General features: G+C 45.1%; 1 long non-coding RNA gene across 1 annotated transcript; it reads right to left on the bottom strand.

The window, feature by feature from the left end:
• Positions 1-907: 907 nt before the first annotated feature.
• Positions 908-2,071, bottom strand: LOC106734390 (uncharacterized). Its single transcript, XR_001370023.2, has 3 exons — positions 1,840-2,071; positions 1,295-1,664; positions 908-1,056 (listed from the first exon to the last, which is right to left on the bottom strand). It is a non-coding gene; the product is annotated as an uncharacterized LOC106734390 (long non-coding RNA).
• Between the last annotated feature and the right edge of the window lie 4,442 nt (positions 2,072-6,513).

Below are 6,513 nucleotides of genomic sequence, written 5' to 3' on the forward strand. Positions count from 1 at the left end.
CGGCTTTTAGAAAGAATATTCTTGTGAGTCTCCACAGTGCTTTCCAAATCTCTCTGCACACACCTTTTGCTAACCAAAGCCTCGTGATGATGTGTTTTTCTCAGTCCCTTTAATATTCTGGTCCAAGGAGGTTGAAATCTAGGTTTCTCCAGAAGAGGGGTGGCCTGGTCCACCACAGCAACAATAGATTGCAATTCCTGGATTGCTAAATCAAGAGGAGGGGTCTTCGAAGAGTTCATGGCGATGTGTATTACAAAAAAGCCATGGATGGATTTCAAACGTGCACTGCTCCAAAATAAACTCATACTTTAATTCCACTTTGGGGCTGGACAGTAATGCACATGCGTCCAGTGGGAAGGTCCCGGGCTTTTGTCCCAGGACCTATCTTTTCATGCCAGGAGCAACATATGTGCCTATGAGTTGGGCAGACTGAGCCTGGGGGTGAGTCATGGTGCAAAGGCCCTTCTAGGGGTGCCCCTTTCTCTGGCTCTCATGGAAGAAATAAATAAGCTTTTAAAAATTTCATTTCTCAGGACAGCCTGTGGCATGATGGTTAAGGCAGCTGGATCCCCCATGGCCAACTCTGTGGTTCAAGTCCGGGACCAGGTGTATGTGTGTGCACGTACTTATGTGCCCACAATTCTGAGAGGAGAATGGAGAAGGGACTGCGGTGTGGTCATCCCCCTTGGTCAAAAAAACCCCCCCCCCCTAATCCCCCCCCCCCAAAAAAAAATCCATCTCTCCAAGAACTTTTTAAAATATTTATTATTTATTTATTATTTTTAAAGTTATCTATAGGACATGTGTGCTCACCAGAGAAAGGGTTAGAGGGGAAGGGAAAGTGAAAAATCAAGCCACTGGGTCTGGGACTCAAACCATGGTCAGTCAGTCATTTGGGAGTCCAGCACCCAGCACCTTAACCACCATGCCACGTGCTAGCTCTTCTCCATTAACTTTCTGAAGTCCTCGTGTATGGCCTTAGTGGAAAGGCTATTCCTGTATTGCTGCATCCTTGTCCCAGGAGGATTCCTCTCTCGGTGTGTTCCTTCCCCCCCTCTGTGAACGTCAATGATGTTCAAAGTTATCACATTAAGGGCTAAAGCCCCAGGGAATGGGGATGGGGAGACAAAAGTGAAAAAGAAAGCCACACACATGTGCAGTTTTACTAGACAACAAAGACCAGCGTGCTCACGACCTGTCACCCAGGCATGAATTAGCTCAGCCATGCACCTAGCGAGGGGGCCGCCAGGAAACCCGCCAAGTTTCTCACTCGGCATCCGGCTTCCATACCTACCTGCCTGCTCTTTTATCCGGCTTCACTGAGGCCTTTCCCTGTGTTCTGCACTTTGTTCAGAAACCCTCATTTAGCCAGTCACAGTTGGCTGGGGAGATGAGAGAGGGACAAAGCAGGAAGGGAGATGTAGGCACAGGCTGTCCCCGGTGTGACTGCGAGGAGGCAGGGACGCAGCCACCAGTCTGTATTTCCCGCCTGCTTTTCTTCTGAGCTGCCACCATAATGACTCACAATGCTTTGCTCTGGGCAGCTCCCAGCCTTTGTCACCCTGTGGGATGGACAGACTGGGGCACTCGCTCTTCTTTTCTCCAAGGAAAGGGTCACATTTCAGTGTGGAAGAGGCGGCAGCCAACAGTTCAGTCCCAATGATCTGAAACAGTTTAGATTCAATGATATGAAACAAAGCCCAGTCTATCAGAAGAGAGGGAGTTCCCTCTGATCTGGGGTCAACGTCCAGAATTCAGGCTGGGAGTGCGTTGTTGGGGAGGAGCGTGGGTCTGGGGACTAATCATTCTTCAAAGGTCACCTTGGGGGAAAACTGTTACCTTGTCTTCCAGAATATTTGACAGCCCTGCGACTCTGAGAGCTGTGTGTGTAGAGTCTGTAGAAGTCGTCTAGGTCCTCTTGGCTCTCCAGGTCTGCTGCCCATTAGTTACCTGGGGTGGGAAGGGAGCTTTACAAAGTCCTGGCACTCAGGTCTCACCTCTGAGCTATGCCATCAGAATTGCTAGGGGTGGGTTGTCTAAGTGTTGGTGTTTCTTTTTTCTTTTTTAAAATTATTTAACTTTCTTTCTTTATTTTTAATTTGACGGGAGAGAGAGAGAAAGTGAGAACACAAGTCACCAGTTCCAGGGCTCAAACCGTGGTCGACCACGTGAGTGTCCAGTGCCTTAACCACCATGCCACCTGTTGGTCCAGCATTGGTATTTCTTAAATTACTCAGGTGCTTCCACTGTTCAGTCAAATTTGAGAATCTGGGGACCAGCAGTTGGCATAATGACTATGTCGCTGGACTCCCATGTAGTCAACCGTGGTTTGTGTCCTGGACCCGGTGGCTTAAAACTCACGCTGGGTGTGTGTGTGTGCATGCCCAAGATCCCAAGATCCCGAGAGGAGAACAGAGGAGAAGGGATTGCTGTGTGGCCATCCCCCCTGGGGGGTGATTTCTTGCTTTCTCTCTGTCTCTCTGTCTCTCTTTGTCTTTCTGGCGAGCGCACACACCCTATAGCAAAAAACTCTCAAAAAAAAATTGAGAATCTGTGATCTGGATGCTCACTATTATTCAAAGTGTGGTCTTGGAGCTGCAGCACCACCAGGGAACCTGTCAGAAATGCACATTCTCAGGGCTGGCAGGTGGCGTGGTAGTTAAAAGTGCTGGACTCCCACATGGTTGACTGCGGTTCGACTTCCAGACCTGGTGACTTGCTTTCTCACTTTCCCTCTTTTTTTTTTTTTAAATAGAGGTTTTTGCTATAGGGTGCATGTGCTCACCAGAGAGACAGAGAGAGACAAAGAGATAGAAATCACCCCCCCAGAGGGGATGGCCACACCACAATCCCTTCTCCTCCATTCTCCTCTCGGGATCTTGGGCATGCACGCACACACGCCCGGCGTGAGTTTAAGCCGCCGGGTCCAGGACTCAAACCGTGGTCGACTACATGGGAGTTCAGCAACATAGCCATTACGCTAACTGCTGGTCCCTCACTTTCCCTCTTTCTTTCTCTGTCTCTCTCTGATCAAGCTGGAAAAGAATAATAAAGTTAAATAAAATAATTATTTTTAAAAAGAAAGAAATGCACATTCTCAGGCCCCACTCTGGGCTTACCAAATCAAAATCTGCCTGTTCACAAGACCACCGGGTAACTTGCATGTGCACTGAAATTGGAGAAGCAGTTACTTTTCTTAAAGAGTGCACAATGATGGGCCTTTGCAGCTCCCCCTCCCTTTGAAAGAGACTGTTATACTCTAGTTGGTTGCAGGTACATATCCAGCCAGGTTCATTCACTTCCGTTACCGACCTGGGCCAGAATTGGAGGATTTTTTTCTATAAGGCAAAAATTTATCATTAGCAACATGTAATACATCCACAAGGCTGTGCAACCATTGCCACTATCTAGTATCAGATCAATTTCATCACCTCAAAAAGAAACCCTCAGGGGCCAGCAGGTGGCATGGTGGTTAAGGTGTTGGACTCCAGCATGGCCAACCGCAGTTCAACTCCCAGAGCTGGTGGCTTGCTTTCTCATTCTCTCTCTCTCTGGTCAAATTTTAAAAAATGATACTAAATAAAATTAAATAAAATAATCCTTTTTTTAAAAAAAGGAATCCCATACTTATTACGCAGTCACTTTCTATTTATCTCTCCCTTCTATTTCTGGCACCCACTAATCTGCTTTCTGTCAGTATGGGTTTATTATTCTGTGTGTTTCATATAAATGGACCCATACAGTACATGGCTTTTTGTGCTTGGCTTCTTTCACTTAGGATAATGTTTTCAATGTTCATCCATGTTGTAGCATGTATCAGGGCTTCATTTTTCTATGGCTGAATAATATCCCTCTGTATGGATATACTGTATCTTGTTCATTCATTCATCAGTTGATGGGCATTTGTGTAGTGTCTAACTTCTTGTTACTGTGAAGAGTGCTGCTGCCTAGAGGGTTCTGTGTGAACACCTGTTTTATTTTTGGAGAGGTTTTTTGCTATAGGTTACATGCACTCACCAGAAAGACAGAGACAGAGAGACAGAAAGCAAGAAATCATTCCCCCCCAAGGGAATGGCCACGCTGCAATCCCTTCTCCTCCATTCTCCTCTCGGCATCTTGGGCACGCACACACACCCCTAGCGTGAGTTTAAGCCACCGGGTCTGGGACTCAAACCACGGTTGGCTAGGTGGGAGACCAGTGACATAGTCATTATGCCAGTTGCTGGTCCCATGAACACTTGTTTTTAATTCTTTGGGTGTATAACCAGGAGTGGAACTGCTGACTCCTTTGGTAATCCATGTTTGACTTTCTGCGAAATAGTCAAACTATTTTTCAACAGTAGCTGAACCATTTTCATGCCTACTAACAATATCCCTATTTCTCCACATCTTCACCAGCACTTTATTATTATTGTTTTTAATGAGAACGTGTCATCATCTTATTTTATTATTTATTTGATGCCAAAAAAGTGAAGCGGTTTAACAAACTTAGAATTGTAAGTATGTGGAATCTCCATTTTATTGAATGACTTTCTATCAAGCTAGTTAAGAGGCATTTCTCTAGTTACTCCGACTTTGGAATTACTTCAGTTATTCCTAACATGGGACTTTACCAAAGACTTTTGAGGCTAACCAAATAAAATTTCTAATGACTACCTTTAGATGAACAAGAAATAGTCTTCATGTAACAGGGATATCAATCTCCAACAAGACATTTTGTTGAAATGTTTCTTCTGATAGAGCAGTTAAAAATAAGAACCTTCAAAAACAAGGGCAGAGTGGGGCTGGCAGGTGGCGTGGTGGTTGAGGGCACTGGACTCCCATGTGGCTGACCACGGTTCAAGTCCTGGACCTGGAGGCTTGCTTTCTCACTTTCCCCCTCTCTCTTTCTCGTCAAATTAAAATAAATAAATAAAGTTAAAATAAAATTATTATTAAAAAAAAAAAAAAAGGGCAGGGGGAGACCAGCAGATGGCATAATGGTTATGTTGCTGGACTCTCACATGACAGACCACAGTTCAAGTCCTGGACCTGGAGGTTAGAAACTCATGTGTGCCCATTCCTAAAATCCTGAGAGGAGAAGGGATTGTGGCATAGCTCTCCTCAAGGAGGTGATATCTCGCTTTCTGTCTCTGTCTCTCCAGTGACCACACATGCTCTAATAGCAAAAATTCCTCCCCCCCCAAAAAAGGCAGGGGTGGGGGGAAGCAAAGCAAGATTACAATAAAAGAAGCCTCAGCAGCTTAAGCCTTCCACTTTCCTAAAGTGGACAGAAGCATGGCATGGCAAAATGTCTTTCCTGCAAACTAAATCGATCTCTGGGGGCATTGTGCTGGGAGAACTTCATAGCTCTCCACATCCTAAGGTTGATATTTCTGAAAACTAGTCCTCAATGTAGTAAATAGAATTTAATGTTTTCTGGTTTCAATAACACTTTATTTGTAATTGAGAAAAAGCATACTTTTTGGAAAAGAAAGAAATATTTCTTTTGTTCCCCTTGCCATACTTTTTAGGAGGTTTGGCCCAAATTCAAACCCACTGACTATGTGGCAGCAACTTATCCACAACAAGGGGATATTCCATAGAAAAGATAGTCAAGTTCAAGCCATCAACCTTGGTAACCAGGTGAAATTTGCCTAAGGTCATGCAGCCAGCAAGCGAAATTTTGAACCCAGGTTTTATCATTTCAAATTCAAATCTCTAGCTCCTAGGCCATGCAACCAAAATCGGTAACCTATTGGTCTCTGTGATTGGCACTCCCATAGCAAGTCAGTTTAAGGTTTAGCAGGGCTGCAGCCATTTTGAAATTAAGAAAGGATTCTAAGAACAATCTGACCAAATGCTGAGTCATAGGGAGATCCATTTGAGGAATGGTCAGATGAGAAACCGGGAAAGATTATTTGAAGGAATCAAGATAACTACTCAGGGGAAAATGATTGACTCTGTAGAGATGATTTGCATGTGCTTGTACCCTGTACCTATAAATATCATCAACGTGTTGAGGTTTTCAAGATAGTTTGATGGTACTTGCTGACTGTCTCCCTGTAACTGGTTACAGAATAAACTCCCTCCTCAACCTCTGCCTCATTTCCCTTTTCTGTGAGAAAAAACAGCCAGACTTAGTTCCTCCTGTAACACAACTAATAAGTGCTATCATTTTTGGAAGCTTTATATGTGCCAGGCTGTGTTGGCACATCAAAGCTTCCCAATAATCCGGTAAGTAACTGTGTCCTCATTTCACTACTGAAGAAACGGAACTCAGGCTAGATAATGTCCTAAAATCACACAGATTGTGTCAGGGTTAGGACTTAACCCGAGTCTGACTCCAAAGCCCATATTCTGAACCTCCACGCCAAACCCCAAAATGACCAGGTCCTAAAGAAAATCGACCCCAACACAGAGCCTTCGCCCAGATGACAGAAGAACAGGTAAGCCAACTTCGGCTTCAGCGCATCTTAGACCCCGCCCACCACCGCTTGCGTCAGCCCCGCCTCCCTCACACTGCGCAGGCGC

The sequence above is a fragment of the Tupaia chinensis genome, unplaced genomic scaffold, assembly GCF_000334495.1.
Source record: "Tupaia chinensis unplaced genomic scaffold, TupChi_1.0 Scaffold000104_1, whole genome shotgun sequence".
Classification (NCBI taxonomy): domain Eukaryota; kingdom Metazoa; phylum Chordata; class Mammalia; order Scandentia; family Tupaiidae; genus Tupaia; species Tupaia belangeri.